This window comes from Schistocerca americana, chromosome 4, assembly GCF_021461395.2.
Source record: "Schistocerca americana isolate TAMUIC-IGC-003095 chromosome 4, iqSchAmer2.1, whole genome shotgun sequence".
NCBI classification, from domain to species: domain Eukaryota; kingdom Metazoa; phylum Arthropoda; class Insecta; order Orthoptera; family Acrididae; genus Schistocerca; species Schistocerca americana.
This window is the reverse complement of record NC_060122.1, coordinates 76,613,048-76,634,602: the sequence shown is the minus strand read 5'-3', so window position 1 is coordinate 76,634,602 and position 21,555 is coordinate 76,613,048.

Here is a 21,555-nt window from a genome sequence, read left to right as displayed (position 1 = left end):
CACAATGTCGATGAGGAACCTTACAGCAATACAGTATTCTAACTCCGTCTTCTATGATTGTTTAAGGTTGTTTAAAGGGGCTACATTGTTACACAGTAGTCGCTGCGCGGTAAAAGGTGTGGTCATCTAAAAAGGGATAAAAATGCATTTGTCTTTTGGAAGCTTATTTCCGTTCCTAAAAGATATTTGCGTTTAGAGACGGGTCGGCTTATAGTGGTGGTCTTCACTGTCTCAACTTTCGTAACAACAATTGCTGTAATGAAATCACCATCACTAATCCTGATTCTATATTGACTCTGTCAGTAAGGTCCGGCCTGTTTGGAGCTCAAAGGTCCATAATAATTCCAATGCGTGTGGGCTGCCGAACCAGCTGCTCAAGGCAGGGTTCAGAAAAAGTGTTCAAAAGTACTTCGTAAGTCTGTCTGTCTATACCACACGCAGTGGATCCATAGACGTTGCAGTCTATACTGTGTAGGCTAAAGTCACCTCCAGCTGTCATTGTATGATCTGGGCATTTGCGTCCTACTGACCGTAGACTTCCCGTGATTAAGGTAGATGCAGTCGAAGGAATCAACACATTGCGCTGAGTGTTTATAATTTATTCCATCCAAAAAGCTGTTTGTTTGAAACACACATTCAACAATCGCCATGCGAGGTGTAATATTTCTAGCTTTTCAGTCATCATGTTCAGCTTCTAGCAACTCTTCCTAGGGCAGCTGAGGTGGCACCAGTGAGATGATGACATAATGTTCTGTGGGTTTGCGATGGCTGATAGTTTGTTCCGCGATTGACTGCTGCTTTCGGAAGTTGTGCCCCAAAATGATAAAACTCCTATATGTATGTTAGAAACATTAAACAGTGAATTTACTTACATTTCATACAACAAGCACCTCTCAATTGCAGGCTATCATCTCATTACTTCAAAAGTGATAATGACCAGCAGAGTAATAAACAGCTGCTACAGGAAAAGGCAGGCGAATCATTTCGTGGATCTTCGGATTGTGTCTAACTTGGATGGTGGGCGAAGAGTTTCGGCTGTAAGATCAGAGCTGGTTAGGTAGCCTCGGAGGACAGACATGTTTTCTCCCGCAGTCGGTATTGGTTAAGAATTAAGTTCGCAATCTCTGATGATTTGGATGTGTAACTGAGAACTAGTGTCGCAATAATTACGCAAACACGCAAGTCACTATTTTGTTTACGTTCTGCGAAAATGTAAGGAATGGAAATTATTTGTGTTTCTTAAAGGCGATTGTAATTGTTTGCAGTTTCTCATATTATGCTAATCGGAAACAAGAGGCATCTTGTTTAAGCAAACCGATTCAAAAGCTAATTAGTTATGCATTATCACTTCAACGCTAACAGTTTATCAAAGCCTAAATATAACGGTTTCACTACCCACTTGCTAATTGCTGCTCAAGAGACAACAAGAGTGCAAAGTGGTGAACATTATTCAGAACTTCTGCATTCGACTCCGGGCGGTAGAAGAAACTTGGCATTCTTAGTACAAATGAGCTCAGTGATACGTCATCTGTGGTAACACACACACTCTCTCTCTCTTTCGGTAGTGGTAGAGGCCATGCTTTGCTGCAAAGAAAGACCTGGTCTGAGTTCATCAAATCTGCCCAGAGAGGTAATGGATAATAATGACAGATGAAGACTTTGTGACTTTTGAACAAGAGTTGGAGGATTCTGTAAATGCAGGAACTCCCGCGATAATGCAACTGCTGCTGTGTCAGTCGAACCATCGGAATCTCCATACCAGCTGACTGGCAGTGACAGTGCGAGCATGTTGTGTGTGTTGTGTCAGAGTGCAGTGCAGTCCACGTTTTTGTATCCTGCCACGCAGTCTGTGAAATAAGTAACGAAGTTGGCGGATTTGGATTTGTTGTTAATTCCTATGGGACCAAACTACTGAGGTCATCGGTCCCTAGACTTGCACTCTACTTAATCTAACGTAAACTAACTTACGCTAAGGGCAACAACTCGAACCTCCGACGGGCGGAGCCACGCCAACTATGGCAAGTCTCCCCTGATCGTGCGGCCACGCAGCGCGGCGCTGTCGAAGGGTAAGGAGAGAAAATTACTTGCTGGCTATAGAAAAATAAACAAGAAAGTGGGGAAAATGTCAGAATCTCACATCAGTTTGCAAGTAAAAGGTGTGAAAATGCTGTAAAAGGCAGATGCAAAATTCATATTGGCAAAAGTTGAAGGCATAGTTAGCATCGGGTCACCAGATGTTGACACTGGTCGTGGTGATAGCAGAAGCATTCTCGCAGTTGTCATAAACGTCTGGGGGTGCTATCTACAACTCGGAACAGCGAATTTTGTTCTACTGCACAGTCAGTGTCCGCCAGCCATGGTTACCCTCGATGCAGTTGCGCTACTAAATGAGCAACAAAGTGCTGCAAAAGTAGAAATAAGAAATTGTTGTGCAGTTCCAAATGTCATAAAAGCATATCTTCTTGTAATATGTATGACTAATTGTAATAAATGATACCTATAAAGTGAATGATTGCATTAATTTTGATGTCATATATGCTCATACACTATCGAAACAGTTGTGCAGTTCCAAATATCATGAGAGTTAATATTGTAGTTATAGCGATTAAAGAAAGTAAGACTGATAACTTGAATACTTCGATTTTTTTTAAAATTATACAGACGTTTCAAATCCGCTCGTATCACTTCTTTCCACTCTGGCGAACGAGACCACAGTATTTCACGATCTGGGTGGTCAGATACAAAAAACAAGTCAATGGCGGACGTTGGCTGTTCTTACAGCGACAATGCCCATTTCTTGACTTGGTCAGCCACATCCCACTTGTGTTGATTTTACACTGTAGCCATAACATACAAGTCAAAAATGCACTACGGCGTCTTGACAACTTAAACGTGCTGTCATTAACTAATGTGTGCCGGCACCATTGAGCGCCGTCATTACTATAATGCACTATCTAAAACATATGGTGAATGGTCCTAATCCACATTAGTGACATAGAACTTGGGATTAGTTACTCAGAGTCGTCACTTAGATATGGATAATTTCATGACTATATTATAACACATACCCAAAGCCATAAAACGTATTTTAAGAGGAGAGAACCGTTTACAAGCTGTTGTGTAAAATTAAATTGCACTCTCAATGAAACTTCCTTTGAATGTAAGTCTCCAAGGCGAGTTTGACACATCCACAACTGCTGACACTATTAATATGTGTCAAACAATGATGGCCACTGTCATGACAGAAGGGACCAGAAAGCCCTGTGGTAAATTTAGGTGGTCCCTACACATGTACAGTTTTAATCAGAAAGACCATATTCGTATAGAGTCCCTCCATCGGAAATGGTCAGGTATGAATGTCTAGCTGATTAATTTCAGCAAAAACGATCAACTCCAATTCATAAATAAATTTTTATTTCTATTAGCGTCTAGCGTATTCATCGAATTTGCATCTAATTTTGATTAATTATCTTGTGCTTTTGATCGTCAGTGCTAACCACTGCAATGGAACATCACTGCGTTTGACTTATGTCGCCTACTAAAATCTGGAATTAAATTTTACCAAGGTTGTGACTGCCATTCGTATTTCCTTTGCGAAAGTGGTCGCTACACTTCTATAACAAAATTTCATCTAATAAGTAAGCTCCATTCTATACGTTGACGAATGCTAGTGGTTGTAGAGTGTGTCTTGAAGAAGAAATTGAGGATACGAATGCTTGTCCAGAAACGTCATCCTACGACGCTACATAGCGTCGAAGTTATAGGCATCGGCACCTGCCGCTACAACTGTTTCAGCAGGAAACATGAATGTGTACACTGACGGTCCGCAGGTGGAATGTCCTAGATGTGGCCTGTGTTATTGGTTGTTGATTGTTCGAGACTGACTGCCGCTCACTCCAGCCGATTATACGGAAATAGCGACTGTGTAGGCTGATATTAGTCTCTGTGATATTCGCGCTACCAGGATCTTTACATTACGCCCTGTATGCCGAAAAACGATGGAGATTATTGAATGTTCCAGGAGAAAAAGTAACTGCACATGGAAAACCGTCACCGAAACCGTCTTCCCCAATGGTAACAGAGCAACCTTGTCATCAGAGACTAAACCTGTTGACACAGCAGCTACCTCCATCTTCTCCGCTGGCGATCACGGCAGTAAGTCGCGTCTACTGTTTAGCAAACAACACAGGGCTATGTCCAGACGTTCCGCCTGCGTTTGGTGCCGTAGTGGTGGCATAGCGGCAGGCGCTGTTGTCTATTACTCTGACGCTCTGTGTCGTCATTGGATAACGTTTCTTGACACAGTTTGCTGTCCCTCTACAACCTCACGAAGTTTGTCACTATTGTTTTGTGATACCCTGTAGATTGACATTTCTGCAACTCTCCTATACTGCTTAGGGAAAATATTTAGTTGATTGGAGATCCTTTCGGTTAAGTCCGAAAAATTTACTTTGCATTTCCACAGCTATATACAGATAGCTGTTGTTGTTCAGGGGGATAAAATGGATAGGTCTTTGTGGCTAAAAGAGCTTCTGAATCTGATTTTACTAGCCTAAATAGAAATTCTATATTCACAGCCGCTGCGAATTTCACAAACGCAAATTAAATCACAAATTAAATTGAAGTAGGTAACAAACACGTCATTTTACAGCTTTGTGTATTAGCTAATCATTTCTTTAGAAAATATATTATTAATTTATGCACTATGAAGTATGAAGCTGAAAACCACCAACCTGGATAATTATTCCTGCTAGTTTGTTCATTAAAACAGCATCATTCACTCTTAATGTTTGCCAGCTTTAATATGAATACATCTCAAAGGAGTCTACAGTTGCTGAATGCAGTTGTCAAGAAGCTCACCAGAGTGCAGCTCTTACACGTCGAATAACCCCATAATCACATGTTACTACTCCTGTTCCACACTTGTACATCTTCCTCTAATTCTTCAAAACAGTTTCTTAATCATCTTCTGAAACACTGATGTTCAGACACCGCCTCCAACACTTTCGTTGGAATCACCATCCAAAAGTCAGGAGAATAGCTGAGTAAGTCGTCAGGAAGGAGACATATGTGAAGGAGCATATCTAGCGCAAGGGGGCACAGCAGGTTTGCAGTTGGCCTCAAGCAGAACGTATGTCGTGCCAGCAGCGCTAGCTCACAACGGACGATCATCTCGCTATGGCAATAATGGAGCTGTAATGTGGAGGCTAGGTGGGCCGTACGGCGCGCCTCTGACGTCACAAAGTGAGCCGGCAACAACACTAAGAGCACTGGAACAGTTTGCATTAACAGTTCGAAGCTCGTCTTTGCTCTAACGAAGATATTTATTCCGAAGTAAGTTTCTTTTAATACCATATGACAGATGGTTATAGCCGTTGTCAGGAATAATACACCTAAGAAGAATGTGAGAAATATTTCGTGAATCATGGTGGTTACTTTGGCAAATTCGCAGAGCGCTCCGGAGCATTTTCTCAAAGAGCGAGCCATATGTGATGTGCTCTGATTGTCTTGGCAGTCTACAACAAGTCTTCTATTGTTGGGTGAACAATGTTGATAAAAGCAAGCACTTCTGCGAATTTTTCTCTCTGCATCACTGCACCAGTTGAACAGACGATCACTAATAACCTTTAAACTCCCTCACACAAGCAATTGCATGTTTCCAAATCGTAGAAGAGTTATGATGTTAAGTGTTGTATTTCCTATGTAGCACGCGAACAATAGCATACGCCCTGTGCCTGTCATTGTGTAAATCATGAAAGTTAAATACCCAAAGTACAGTAACAAAAATAAGATTAACTGCATCCACAAAAACTTTGCTGTTGATGTGGTAACTAGAGCAGCATTGGTATTTACTTTCCCGTCGATAAAAGATAGCAGATGTAGTATTTTCTTAAATTATTCTTTGCTACAAAAAGTATCACGTAATACAATGATTACTGGCAAGATGTTATCAGTTATATTGCTTGCAAGAAAAACAATTTCTATAGCAGATTATATTGGTAGGAAAGAAATGAGGAAACACAGGGAACAACCACTGCTAATGATTTGTATACTGCCGAAGATGATACTACTCTTAACAAATCACCATCCTTGTTTGATAGACGTACTTCTCGTGTCAACTGAGAATCGCATTAGACCACATATCTTACATATGAACAGGAACACTTTGGTATCCACCAGAAGATTCACAGTGGCACCTGGCACTCTGGCTCGGCAGACGTTAGTATAGTCTACCATCTGAAATTCACATTACATATATTAATATTTACTTAAATCCTGTATCACAGTAATAAAAGAATGAGCACGAATGTACATCATTTTACATACATGCTATCTATTTGATACAGTGTAATCTACAATGTAAAACAGAACATCAAGTGATGGGCAACACTTATATGTATAACAATATAAATTGTTGAATGGTTAACTTTGGTATCCGAAGCTAGGTAGATTATCATGTATGCCAAAGCATACAGAGGTCAATGCTCGTCGATATGAGTTTTCGTTGCGAGAAAGTTTTATAATTTAGTTAGACATTCTCGAACAATGCGCCAACCTAGACCAATACAGATTTTTAATTTCCAAGTTCCTTGATTGTGGGAAAGCAAATGTTTTATTTCGTCCTCATTTTCATAAATTGGGTTTTGGAATGACATTATCAGCTGTGTGGAGTTGGCTGCCTTACTGTTGGACGTTTTCCCTGTGGCATGTTGCGGGATGAAACTTCCTGGAAAATTAAAACTGTGTGCCAGACCGAGGCTCGAACTTGGGACCTTTGCCTTTCGCGGGAAAGTGCTCTACCATCTGAGCTACTCGAGCACGACTCACGCCCCGTCCTCACAGCTTTACTTGTGCCAGTACCCCGTCTCCTACCTTCCAAACTTTACAGAAGCTCTCCTGCGAACCTAGCACAACTAGCACTCTTGAAAGAAAGGATATTGGGGGGATGTTTCCAGAATGAGATTTTCGCTCTGCATCGGAGTGTGGGCTGATATGAAACTTTCTGGCGGACTGAGACTTCAACTCAGGACCTTTACCTTTCGCGGGCAAGTGCAGGAGTGCTTCTGTAAAGTTTGGAAGGTAGGAGATGGGGTACTACCAGAAGTAAAGCTGTCAGGAAGGGGCGTGAGTCGTGCTCGGGTAGCTCAGTTGGACGACCACTTGCTCACGAAAGGCAAAGGCCCCGAGTTCGAGTCTCGGTCCGGCACACAGTTTTAATCTGCCATGAAGTTTCATATCAGCACACACTCCGCTGCAGAGTGAAAATCTCATTCATATAGGGGAATGTTTACCATATATTGCTGGTATCGGGAAATAAAGTACTTGGGGCGGAAAATAAACTGGTGCAACAGGAGGGCAGATCTCGAAGCCACATAGAAGTGGTACAGAACTCTACCAGCTGGGCAGCTCCACCGCTGTCCTTACATTGCACAGGACAAATCATATCAGATACTTAGGACAAATCATATTAGAAACTTTTAAAATAGCAACATGAAATATATGACATCTCATACATAAAGAACCAGACATGCAAGAAAACCTAAGCAAAGTTAACATCGACATTTTCTCCATGAATGAAACAGAAAGTTAACTATGGGAACGATCGAGTTTCGTATCTATGTGATGACGTGTAGCCCCAAGAACCAAAAGCAGTTGCTAGAGCAGGACAGAATATGGTACACTTTTTTAAACGAAACAATAGTAATGCTACATCTCAAAGTTGAGACTGAGTATGTCTCCGTATTGCGCCTGCATGCTCCAGAAGGGCTCAGAATGCTAATGAAGTGAATGAACTTCTACAAAATACTTCATGATAAATAACTGAGTGTGTTTATAAACTTCTCATGGTTGACTTAAATGCCGTATTAGAAAAAAGACTTACAAAAGATGCATGAGCTACAGAAAGTAAAAATAAATCTATGTATATAAAGGGCAATGTTGTGACTGATTGACTGACTCAATAACGCCGAACTCAAATCGCTAAGGATAGAAACTTGAAATTAGGTGGAAGCATCGTTTAAGAAGGTATTGTTCGAAATTGCAGCACTAAGGGAATAAAGTAGAGGATGAAGGTTTTTTTTTTTTTTTTTTTTTTAATGTCGCGGCGCTTGTAACGAGGCCAGGGGATTCTACACCTACTGGCACACAGCAACGATTCGCCTCGGATACTGGATTTAAAGGAAACGGACATAGGCTATGGTACTGGAATTCGCAAGTTGGAAACAAGAAACACTGCTTCACATGGGGGGCATGGAACATTCTTAGTCTTAATAAGAGCATGTGGGCATACGAGGAAATGAACAAGCTGATCGAGCTGCCAAGGACGCCTGCAAATTACCGGAGGTGACACAATGTTCTATTCCTTTGTAAGGTGTCGTTTCTGTGCTGCAGCTGAAGTCTATGCAATTGTAGGAAAAGGAATTGTTGGCGGTGAGGGAAAATAAGCTGTGGTTGGTGAAACCCACCATCCAGCCGTGGTGTTCCTCCTGCCGGCCACCTAGGCCTGACGAAGTGACCCTTACACGTCTTCGCATAGGGCACTGTCCTCTTACGCATGCCTTCTTACTACGGCGAGAGGAAGCCCCGCTGTGTGATGCCTGTGGCGTACGAATCACTGTACGCTACATTTTAGTTGAGTGTGATTTATATCGTTCTGTCAGGGCGGAAGTTAATATTAGAGGGGATCTGCCCTCGGTTTTAGCCGATGACAAGACGAGTGTCAAGATAGTGCTAAGGTACTGTCATGTTTCTGGGCTTCAGCCTAAAATTTTATGTTGGAATTTTTAGTGTGTTGCCGAGTGGCTGACCACTCCTTTTTGTTCTTGTGATAGGCTAGTTCCAAACATGTGCTATGTGTTTCATTTTAACCGCTTCCCCTACGTTTTCTTGCAGTTCCCCTCTTTACATGCTGCTTTCCCCTTTGCTACTGTTGACGTGCACACTGCCTATGTAGACTGTCGCCTTTAATTTTAGTCTTATTTTTCCACTTGCTGCATTTTAGTGACACTCCTCCGTTATTGTTTCCGTTCGGGCGCTAAAGATTACACTGTTGACCGCCCATAACACCATATCCATCCATCCATCCTAGTCTTAATAAACCAGCTGCGGCAGCGACTTTGATATCTGAATTACAAACGTACAAGACAGACATTGTAGCTTTACAGGTACTTAGGTGGCTTGGTGAAGGGATACACACTGAGGATAATTGTGTCACTTTTTATGGGGGAGATGAAAAACATCATGAATTTTGTCTGGTTTTGCAGTTAAGAATAGGATTGTTAATCGGGTTAACGAATTACATCCCACTAACAAAAGAATGTCTTACATAACAATGAAACACCAGTGGTGCGATATAACATTCATAAATGTCCATGCACTGACTGAAGATTCAACTGAGGATGAGAAAGATGAGTACTATGAAGAATTAGAGAGAGTAGTCTAAAGTATTCCAACAAGAAAAATGAGAATTATTCTAGGGGACTTCAATGCATAAATAGATAGAGATGTTCATCCCCACAACAGTAGAAAAAAAGAGCACAGTAAAATGGATTAAAAGTGATCAACTTTGCACCGTGAAAAAATATGATAATTTGTTTCCTCACAAAGAAAAACACAAAGGTACATGGTGCTCTCCAGATTGCTAAACAGTAAATCAGATTGACCATGTCATGACAGATCAAAGTTGAACTTCATTTATAAGAAATGTCAGAACGTATAGAGGAACCGAAATTGGCTCAGATCTATTCCTAGTGGTAGGAAAGATGAAATTGAAGATTATTTGCAATCAACCAAAAGCTACACGATAACCTAATTTAGACATCGAACGACTGAAGGAACTGTTTGTTAAAGAAACCTATGCGATTGAAATAAATAACCTATTTACAGCATTGCAAGTAGCTGAGGAGGAAAATAGTGTCGAGAAGGCTTGGGAGAGAATAAAGACTGTGGTAACAGATGCAGCCGAAAAAACACTGGTAAGGAAAAAGAAAACAAAGAAACAGAAGTGGTTCAACGAAAAGTGTAAGGGAACAGTGGAAATGAGGAAAGAAGCCAGGATGCTGTGGCTGCATCATAAGGAGAGTGAGGACAGGAAAGAGACCTTCAAAAATATGCTAACACAGCTGGAAGATATCCTAGAAAGACGGATAGAGTACTTCTCAGAAATGTTAAATTGCACTGATCCGCACATAACTTTCAATTATGCAGTGTTTGAGAGTGACAACATTAATAATGACGAATGTAGACACACGGAAGTAATCCACACCATTTAAAAGCTGAAAAACAGCAAGGCAGTAGGTGAGGGCCAGTTATCAGCAGATATGTTAAATGAGGGCGGAAGCCAACCATACAAAGGAATTTATAACTTTATCACAATGGTATGGAAAACTGAAACACTGGCTGAAGGTTTGAAAACTGCAATAATCTGTCCCATACGCAAGAAAGGAAACAGAATGGAATGTAAAAATCACAAGAGAATCACTTTGTTGAACATAACATACAAAATCCTGTCAATGATCACTCTGGAAAAAAGTAAACCTTACACAGAAAACATTATTATAGATTACCAGACTGGATTTCGAACAAACCATTCCACAACCGATAATTTGTTTACTATACGACAGATCTTTGAGAAATACTGGGAAATTAACAAAAACATCCACTGTCTCTTCATTGACTTCCAGCCAGGCTATGACAGCACCCACAGAAGTAGTCTACAACACATTACCAGAATTTAGTATAGGCAGTGAAATCATTAGGATCATACAACTGCGCATGGATGGCGTCCAGGCAGCAGTGAAGTCCAGAGGATCCACATCCCCCGCCTTCCCAATTAAAACAGGCTTACAACAAGGAGACGCTACTTCATGTGTCCTCTTCAACCTTGCATTAGAGAAAGTGGTTCAGGAGACTAATTTACATTTATACAATGGTTTTAGATTCGAACATGGTGAAGTAAAAGTCCTGGCTTACGCGGATGATGTAATGTTGCTGAGTGAAACTGAAGAGGAACTGAAAGACATGAAGAGATCTCTCAGGCACAGTGCCAGCGAAATGGGGCTTTTGATTAACCAAGAGAAAACAGAATATATGGAAATAGGTTAAGTCATAAACACAAATCCTTACTTTGAAACTGACCAACATTCTAAATTCAGAAAAGCTCTTCAGTTTATATGCCCTGGATCACGTTTCAACAGTACAAATATCATAACAATGGATATAAATGAAAGAATAGCCTCAGGGCCAAGATGTCTGCACCCACTAAGCAGCTTTGCCAGTCACCACAAAGATGAACTTATGCAACACTATCATTTGCCCCATAGTACGGTACTGTTCAGAAAGCTGGACCCTTACAATGAGTGAAAGACGAAAATTGAATGTTTTCGAAAGAAAAGTAAAGAGAAAAATCTGGTGAGCTATGTTCGAGAATGGCGTATCGATAATTCGAAAGAACAATGAAATTTATCATTTATTGAAGCAATACACTATCATCCAGATATTAAAAAGTAGGAGAGGGCTGGACATGTGGCTAGAATGGGAAACAACAGAGTCACCGAGAAAGCATTTTAAGGAACTCTCCAGGCAACAAGACCATTGGGCCGACTTCGTACAAGGGGGAAAGATGACATAGAGAAGGACATTGCAGCATTATGAATTTCCACAGGGTGGTGAGAGTCAGCGAGAGATAGAAGGCGGTGGAAGCAGATAGTTGATGTAACGCGTGGTCTACAGGGCCAGTGATCGCTGAGAAGAAGAATAAGTAGATATTAAGGAAATTTTGAAGCTATACCTATTAAAATGGTTATTTGGTTTCAGAGTCAGAATGAAAGAAATTCGGATTTCAGCACTCTTAGGAATATAACCCTAGGGGGGCCAAATAGTTCGTGAAAGCTTTTTTATGAAATATATCATTATTAAAGAACAGCTACAGTACTCTTAAAGCTACATCTATTAACATTGGTATTTGATTTCTCTTTCTAAAACCATGCTGCACCTCTAAATACTTTTTTCAACTATTGGTATTGATCCATTATTAATAATTTTATCATATGGTTTCTAACAGGAATTTAGTGGGCTTAAGCCTTGGTAGTTTGTGCATTCGAATTTATCATTTTTTATTTTATTGTAAATATTGCTTATCAAAGCTTCATACCATTTGTGTCGCTTGTATCCACTCAGCCAGCAGACTTTCATGAAATTTAAAAACCTATGTTTCACTTGATCAGAAAAATATTTAATTATTTTCATGTTTACATTTTCAGTACCTCGCAGCCTTTGGTTTCTTATTCATTAACTCTTTTTCCGTTTTTCCATTGTTATCAGATCTACAGAGTATTTTTCGGTGTTCATTTCTCGGTCTCCTTAATGATCACTCCATAAAAATTTAATATTCTTCTTTCATTCACTTTTTGGATATTACCTTTAGTTTTAAAGTATCTCATTTTTGTCTCTTCCTATTTCTCATAATATTGTATGTGTGGTTTCCTCATCTGTAAATTCCACATTCTGTTTTACTCAAACATCAGTCCGAAACTTCCCATTTAGTTTTACATATTTCTTCCTTTAGTAATAAATGTTTACTTACATAATACTCACTGTTATTTATATTTTCAAGTGATGATAAAACATTTAGTTATGCTTCCTTTTTATCTTTTGTGAAACACAATTGTTTCAAATCGTTAATCTATCGTCAGAATATACCCCTTCCCTCATTCCTAATTCTTCAGTAGCAGCGTGCATCATACTTACTTATACTAGCCATCCAAACCGCAACTGATCTTTGGCGTCACTCATTCCAGCCTTCCATACATTCCTGCCGGTTGCATCTTCTCCCAGACACAGTATCTGCACGTCTCCCACAGTGTAATCCTTCATATCATTCTCGGCCTTCCTAGTGGTCTCGTTCCTTGCACTTCTCCATGCATGACTGCCATTATTACCGTGTTCTCTCCCCCTCAAAAGTCTTCACCATCTACATCTTTGTTTTCACACTCGTTACGATGTCAGGTATGCATATAATTGTCTTTTTCTCTGTTTTTCGTTATTCTCCACTGGTCATTTTCTTTCACTGGTCCATATATTTTTCTCAGTACATTATTTTAAAAACTGAAGACTTTTTTGCTCAGTATACATGTCTCGCTTGTGCATCCCAATATTGGTTTCATGATGGTCTGACATTCTTATTTTTGCTAGTCTGGAAATTAACTTAGATCTTATGATCTGATGTGTAGCTCCTAAACATCTTATCCCAGCTTGAATTTTCGTTACAATCTCTAGGTTTATAAGGTTTTGTTGGTTGATGTTAACACCGAGGTAAGCAAATGTGTCTGTCTTCTGTAGTGTCAGCTTCCTGATCCTTAGATGGTTTGGTCCTATCTGAGCTCTTTTTCCTATTACCAAGGACTTTATTTTATTGTTAGTAAAATTAAGCCTACTTTCTTATCTTCTTCCATGATCAGAGTTCCCATTTTCTGCAGATCTCCCATTAAAGATCTGTGAAAGCCAGAATGTATATCATTTACCCTATGGTGATTCCCACAGACTCTTGTGTTACTCTCCTCATGCTGTTGTCGATTGATAAACTGAACAGGATTGATGAAATAATATCTCCCTTTCTCGCTCCTGTGTTTTCCTCAAATGTTAATGAGAATTCCCCCTATACTTATAGGCTAGACTTTAATTCAATCACACACATTTTAGTTAGCTTTACCAGCTAGTCCTGAATCCCCTACTCTGCCACTATCCTCAACATCTCCTCTTTCACCAAACTGTCATATGCTTTGTTGAAGTCAACAAACATACATAACCTATCCTGAATATGCTTCATGTTCTTATCTAGTATCTGTCTTAGTGTTAATATTTGGTCGGTTGTTGACTTACCCTTTCTGAGCTCTGCTTGGACTGTGTCTAATATTTCTTTAGTAAATGGGTTGAGTTTGTTCAGTATAATTCTTTATGTTATTTTATACCATGTGCGTAGCAGAGATATCCCTCTATAGTTCTCTGTTAATATTTTGTCTACCTTCTTGTATATGGGACATACAGCAGCAGTTTTCCATTCCTCCAGCATTCCTTCTTTCATCCTCGGATCTTTTATTAATTAAGCTTACATTAATTTCTTTAATGTTACTCCCATCTCCTTTTAGTTGTTACTTTAGGTTTCATGTGACATTCACTTTTCATGTAGTAATTATTAGTAAAATCATTTGATACTATATTCTTTTAGGAGGTGCACCTTATAATTCTTATATTGGACTGGCGTGGTTTCTCTTTTTATTTTTTATATTTTGAAAACGTTGTATCATTTCTTACTAAGAAGGGATCTGATTAGGCGACCAAGCTTCTGTAGACGCTTGTATCCTTTACTGTTACCAAAACTTCCATATTTGCAATAATGTTATTCATAATTCATTGTGTGTGAAAAATATCTATTTCCTTCTTTCCATTATTTAACCAGCTTAGCGACCACTGCTTCACTCACATAGACAATATAGTCTACTGTGATTTTTTGTTTTCTTTAATCGAATTTTTATGTTGTTCATTGCGTCATCTTCTGAGCTTATCACTTTAATTAAGGCTATATAAGCATGGTCTTTCCCGAATGTACTTCTGACAAAAAGTGATTCTGGTAGCCGGAGTCCAAAGTTTTGTTCATTATTCTTTTTGCGTTGTTGTGGAGTTATTTACATATTGTGGAGATATTTATGTAACTATAAATATTTGGCACACACAGTGAATTATGAATAACATTACTGCAAATAAGAAAGTTTTGGTAAAAAGGAAAAGATACAAGCCTCTACAGAAGCTTGGTCGTCTAATCAGATCCCTTCTTTAGTAAGAAATGATATAACACTTTCAAAATATAAAAAATTAAAAGATAAACCACGCCAGTGCAACATAAGAATTATAAGGGGCACCTCCTAAAAGAATATAGTATCAAATGAATTTATTAATAATTACTGCATGAGAAGTGAATGTCAGATGAAACCTTAAGTAACAACTCAAAGGAGATTGGAGTACCATTAAATAAATTAATGTAAGCTGAATTAATAAAAGAGGCGTGGAGGAAAGAAGAAATGCCGGAGGTACGAGACGCATTTGTAGCAATCATCAGGTTATCTTGTGCCCTGAACGTATGCCGACAGAATGAAGATGATCATGAAAGAATGTTTATTGGTTCCATCAGATCATAAGAACTCAGGAAACCAGTAAGTGTTATTGTTTAAAATAAAATTACGTGAACATCTTCAAAATCGGCGATTGAACTTTCATTTTAAGGAGTTTTCTATTTCCTCGCTTACTTTAGTTAAAAAGTTAAATTTTATTAATGTTCTCTGTGAAGGTGACCAAAATACAGGAGTTTGGCATTTATACAAGGTGTTTTCTTTAAATTATGTCCTAATTTCTAAGCAATATAATTTCTTGTTGGGCTACGTTTATAGCTCGCGCCTGCCCTCAAGGGGTGTTTATGGGTGAGTGCACTGTAGTGTTTGGTGAACTATCAGCCAAATATTATGACTACTTCCCACCACGACGTTGGATGCCGCCTGCTGGCGTTGCGGGCACGTGACACGTTAACGAAAGTATGTAAGCGGAGCGGGCACGGATGATAGATCATCCTGGCGAAGATGTGGGCTGAAAGAGTGAAATACATTGAGACTTTAACAAAGGGCAGATTGTTATTAAGCAGACCCCGAAATCGGCGAAGATGGTCGAATGTTCACGTGCTGCTGTTGCAAGGATAAATGGAAAGAAATACAAGGATGGTGAAACTACCACTAGGCGCCAAATGGTTGGGAGACCATAAATCTTCACATAACACTAGATTCCGAGGCTTGTCTTCTCGGTGAAGCAGGATAGGTGATCCGTGGCATCTCTGCAGAAAGAGCAAAATACTGCCACACGCACAGGTGTTTCAGAGAACACCGTCCATCGTACATAGTTAAACATGCAGCTCCACAGCAGACAGCCACTACGTGTCCACATATTAACACAACGAAATCGTCAGTTACCACCGCAGCGGGCACAGGACCATACTGATTCGACTGTCGATCAATTGGAAACGGGTCGGGTCTTCGTGTGAATCACATTTTTGAAACACCATGTCGTCTCCACCAACGCCATCAATGAGGTGAAGGGCGGCGGGAAAGTATATCGCGCTAAAGACGCAGGCTGTTGGGATCGGTATTATACTGTGGGAGACATTCTGCTGCACTTGTAAGGGTCCTATGGTAGTAATCGAGAGCACACTGACAGCTACGAACAATATGCTTCCTTTCGCGCTTGATGTTTGGCCCGACGGAGATGTCATATTTCAGTAGTATATCAATCCATGTCTCGGTTTCGGAATCTTGCTATTGCAGAAGCATCATTGTGACCGCACGTTGGTGTCTCTGCGACTAAATTTGTCTGATGCATCCTGTGGATCCTGTTAGGGTCGCTATCGGGCGCCATCACTGAGTACGCAAATCAGCGGCCCGTTATTTACGCGAATTATGTAACTTGTGCGTAGACAGGTAATTCCACATAACTCCACAAACCTACCAACATACTGTCGGATCGCTGATGCGCAGAATCAGTGACATATTTCGTTCCAAAGACTGACAAGCAAGCTATTTAGCAGTTGGTCATAAAGATTTGGCTCATAAAGTGTACATGATTTTAATATGTGCAGTTACACTGAAACTCTTTGAATTAGACATCTTTCCGCCCTCTCCCCTCACCCTACCTCCCCCTGTTCCGCCCACCTTACCTCTCTTGAGACATAGTCGAAGTAAGCTACATAATTTGACAGTCCTTTCACTTTAGAAAGTTGTGTTAATCTCTTGTCTACATACGGACTTACAAGTTTCCACATGTCTCCTGCCATGGCATTTTCCAGGTATGGTGTGCTCTATTTTATTTTTGATATTGTTTTCTGATTACTTCTTGTGCATTTGCTGAACTAAGTAGTAGTTTTTTACGTTAGAAAGTACATTTACGTAACACTAATTATGTTATATTTGTAGGTACCAGTATCCTCTAGCAAACTATTTTCTTAGGTGACTGAAATGATCTTGCCTTTGAAAGGTACTTCTGAGAAATGTTATTACGAAGGTATTAACTGTTGTCTATTCCATACTATATTACAGCCACAAAGATGAACAATAGTCTCAATAAGTCAGCTACCCAACATACTCAGTCAGCACGAGTTGCAGTCAAATGACATTGTACGAAACAAAGAAATTCAGCTCAAAGAATTTTCTGAAGCTATTTGATAATGGGAAGAGTCACAACATTACTAGCGAAATGAGGACTATAAAGTTTGTACATAAGTATAGTCAAATAATCAATGAAACCAGAATAGATGTCAGAGGGCATACGAATAAATAGCACATTACACAAAAAGTTCTGACAACCTCTTATATATATAAGAGTGTTCCTCATGGTAATCTTTAAACTTACATTTACACGTTTGGCGGCTCTCACTCAATTTTTGTTTCTGTTCCGATGGAAGCTAGTGAAAATGCAATCTACTGAAGAGCAATCATCTTTCATTACAATGCTTAAGGACGGGTTACCCGTGTGCATATCAGCTTTGCAGTCGGCGTTCACGGAATTATGCAGTTCCTTCTAAATGAGTGCAAATTGTGAACAACCAATTCCACAAGGAAATATATGTACTGGGATGGCAACGTTATGGTTCCAAAATACTTTAGCAATGACCTACAAGAAGTTTGGGAACTGCTAGATCATTTTAGTGTGACTGCCCTTTTCTGAGCTGAGAATAGGTTTGATGACTGCACAAAGTTCTCCAAAAATATAACACTAAACAAGCTAAAGGAGTGAACGTAACAGAAATATTCATGGCTTCGCTTTTCAATGTAAGAGGTAATGGAGGTTATTCTTACAATAAAGATGGTGACAACGACATTCTCCAGAGGATCTTGAACGCAACACTTCCCAGGAAACACGATACTTCCTGAAAATGGTCGTCTTAACTGTCTGATTATATGGCCAAACACTCTTCGTTTAAATAATAATCACTGGCCTAAGGGATTATTTCGCTTAAAGCAGAGATCAAACTCATTATAAATATGAGATATAAAAGTGTTGAAACTGTTCCAACAGGTTTGCGTTCCTTTTTGTTCGCGCTAGGGTTATGGCGATTGCATATGGACATAAATCGTTTCCATCGACAGATATCATTCCTCTCTTGTCCTGTTATTTCTCTTTCAGCCGTTTGTCCTGCTAAAAAGCAGTCATTTGGTTCGACTCGCTCATATGTACACCCACTTGTCCACCTGCGCTGGTGAATTCTTCTTTATGGGGGCCGCATCCATCAGCGAGCTTCCCCTTTGATGGCTACGATTAATAATCAGGACCTCCTACCCCACAGTCACGGTGCGCTCAGTAATATAGCTTTAGAATGCATGTATGTCTTAGCCCAATAACAGCCCGCATCAGACACGCGCCGTTTTTTTTGAAGTCTGAGGCAGTAAAAATGACCGGCTCTCAATAATTTAGGCTCCAGCTGACCAACAGACATGTGCAATCTGCCTGTCCACCACGTACCAGACAGGCTTTAGGTCCAGTGTATTTTACATATTAACGAATACCGCTTATGTGGAATTTGCAGTAACTGTTTAGTATTTAAATATTTTTCTTCTGCAACATCATTTTGTGTTCTTCAGTTACCCATGATAAATTAAAAATTCAAACGTATTCCGTCAACTTCACCCAGTGTGTGGAGCATGATCACACCTACATTATGAGTACGAGTAATACTGTGCAATACATGGAATTATTTGGCGAAGAACATTGTTACAGCTCTGTACTTCAGGCTGTAAAAGCGGAAACCCCTAAAAGCAGGGGCGGTCAAGCTTTTTCACCTACAACACATTTTTCTCTGTCTGTCCGTAGTAAATTTTCTAACCATCCAATAGTTCCATGGTAATGGTGATTTATAAAGTAAGGAAGTAAATTTTCTTTACAAAATTTATAAGATACAGCTACAGCAAGTTAAAGCATATAATAAATATTACTTACCAAATAATTTTCATTAGGTTCAACGAAAATACCAATATGTTTCATTTGAAATAACATCACACAAATTTTTTTTTTCATTTGTTGTCTGTCAGTCTATCAGTCTGTGTAGGTCCGTTTTTCTCAGGAATGGGTATATTAGATTAGATTAGCTTAATTATTCATTCCACAGACCCATAAAAGAGGGAATCGTCCTGGGTGTGGAACATGTCAGGTAAACATATTACAAAAATGTAATTATAAAAACTTGAGTTTCATTAAGTCAATAAACAGTAAAATTATGTACATGAATTAAATTTAAACTTCTAATATTTACAGGTTTAATACTTACATCTGCTTTCATTAAACCATCATTTAGACATTTGCTAGTTTCTTGGCTATTACAGCCAAGTATTGTCAAAAATTAAAACATTTATGTATACGATTTAAAATTAAAGTTCCACTATTTACAGACTTAAGACTTACATCTGCTTTCCATACATCCATAGTTCACACAGTAGGTACTTACTTGACTGTTACAACCAAGTATTGCCAAAAATTAAGGTATGATAAATTTTCATTAAAATGGTGTACTGCAATTGTTGATAAACTCATGGATGGAATAGAAGGAGTTGGCCACCAATTATGTTTAAATTGTGCCTTGTCTCAAACTAAACTCTTAATGGTTGTTGCTGGTACTGTAGTGAAAGTATGCTTTGCTGAATACTGGACTCCCTTCTAGGCAAGAGTAAGTGATTTTAAATCTTTATGTACATTGTTCTTATTCCTTGTATTGATACTGTGTACTAAGCAGTTAGTTGGAAAAAGAGATGTATTATTTACAACAAACTTCATTGAGGAATAAATATACTGAGAAGCTGTGGTTAATACGTCAAATTCTTTGAAAAGGTTTCGACATGATTTTCTCGGATTTACACTACTCATTACTCTTGTTATACGCTTCTGTACTCTAAAAATGTTTTCTCTGTTTGTGGAGTTACCCCAAAATATTATACCATATGACATAATGGAGTGAAAATAATCAAAATATGCCAGTTTTTTTTGTATTTGTATCTCCTATGTCTGACATCATTCGCATTGCAAACACAGACTTGTTTAGGCGCTTTAGAAGTTCGTTAGTCCGCAGCTCATGGTCCCAAGGGGTCCCGGGTTCCATTCCGGCGGGGTTAGGGATTTTCTCTGCCTCGATATGACTGGGTGTCGTGTGTCTTTGATCATCATTTCATCATCATTGACTCGCAAGTCGCCGAAGTGGCCCAGCTAAAAAGGACTTGCAATTTCGGCGGCCGAACACATGGGGTCTTCCGGCCGACAATGCCGTACGATCATTTCATTCCAGCAGTTCGTTAGTATGTTGCCCCCAATTCTATTTATTATCAAGTTGTAATTCCAAGACTTTTACACTCTCAACTTCTCCTATTTCCATTGTTGTTGTTGTTGTTGTTGTTGTGGTTTTCAGTCCTGAGACTGGTTTGTTCCAGCTCTCCATGCTACTCTATCCTGTGCAAGCTTCTTCATCTCCCAGTACCTGCTCCAACCTACATCCTTCTGAATCAGCTTGAGGTATTCATCTCTTGGTCTGCCTCTACGATTTCTACCCTCCACGCTGCCCTCCAATACTAAATTGATTATCCCATGATGCCTCAGAACATGTCCTACCAACCAATCCCTTCTTCTAGTCAAGTTGTGCCACAAACTTCTCTTCTCCCCAATCCTATTCAACACCTCCTCATTAGTTATGTGATCTATCCATCTAATCTTCAGCATTCTTCTATAGCGCCACATTTCGAAAGCTTCTATTGTCTTCTTGTCTAAATTGTATATCGTCCATGTTTCACTTCCATACATGGCTACACTCCATACAAATACTTTCAGTAACGACTTCCTAACACTTAAATCAATACTCGATGTTAAGAAATTTCTCTTCTTCAGAGCCGTTTTCCCTCCCATTGCCAGTCTACAATTTATACCCTCTCTACTTCGTCCATCATCAGTAATTTTCCTCCCCAAATAGCAAAACTCCTTTACTACTTTTGGTCTCTCATTTCCTAATCTAATTCCCTCAGCATCACCCGACTTAATTCGACTACATTCCATTATCCTCGTTTTGCTATTGTTGATGTTCATCTTATATCCTCCCTTCAAGAGACCATCCATTCCGTTCAACTGCTCTTTCAAGTCCTTTGCTGTCTCTGACAGAATTACAATGTCATCGGCGAACCTCAAAGTTTTTATTTCTTCTCCATGGATTTTAATACCTACTCCGAATTTTTCTTTTGTTTCCTTCACTGCTTGCTCAATATACAGATTGAATAACATTGGGGAGAGGCTACAACCCTCACTCCCTTCCCAACCACTGCTTCTCTTTCATGCCCCCTCAACTCTTATAACTGCCATTTGGTTTCTATTCAAATTGTAAATAGCCATTCGCTCCCTATATTTTACACCTGCCACCTTCAGAATTAGAAAGAGAGTATTCCAGTGAACATTGTCAAAAGCTTTCTCTAAGTCTACAAATACTAGAAACGTAGG